This window comes from Egretta garzetta, unplaced genomic scaffold (assembly GCF_000687185.1).
Source record: "Egretta garzetta isolate BGI_Z169 unplaced genomic scaffold, ASM68718v1 scaffold510, whole genome shotgun sequence".
Classification (NCBI taxonomy): domain Eukaryota; kingdom Metazoa; phylum Chordata; class Aves; order Pelecaniformes; family Ardeidae; genus Egretta; species Egretta garzetta.
In genome coordinates, this window is record NW_009258477.1 from 337,063 (window position 1) to 337,557 (window position 495).

At 51.5% G+C, this 495-nt stretch overlaps 1 protein-coding gene across 1 annotated transcript in view; it reads right to left on the reverse strand.

Moving 5' to 3' along the window:
• LOC118452787 (putative Polycomb group protein ASXL2) overlaps positions 1–495 on the reverse strand; it is a 16,377-nt gene that overhangs the window by 14,386 nt on the left and 1,496 nt on the right. The window lies entirely within an intron of this gene.

Below are 495 nucleotides of genomic sequence, written 5' to 3' on the forward strand. Positions count from 1 at the left end.
CAAAAGCTCTCTGCCTACCAGTCACAGACTGAGGATAAGGTCATTTTTCATTTCTAGGCGCAAGTTGAGATCAGTGAAGTTACCCTTTCAGGGCTAAAAGTTCATTACAATTTTAATTTCTCTTTAATTTCCAGGATAGAAGTGTGAACAAACCCCAGCACCTTCAGTTGTACTTTCAGCTCACAGGTGCTCACTAGCAAGCGTGAAAACTTAGAATCATAGAATCCTAGAATGGTTTGGGTGGGAAAGGACCCCCAGAGCCCACCCAGCCCAACCCCCCTGCAGGAGCAGGGACACCTTGAACCACAGCAGGTTGCTCACAGCCCCGGCCAACCTGGCCTGGAATGGTCCCAGGGATGGGGCCTCCACCCCCTCTCTGGGCAACCCCTGCCAGGGTTTCACCGCCCTCACTGCAAAGAATTTCTTCCTTAGATCCAGTCTAAACCTCCCCTGCTTCAGTTTAAAGCCATCCCCCCTTGTCCTGTCCCAGCTGGC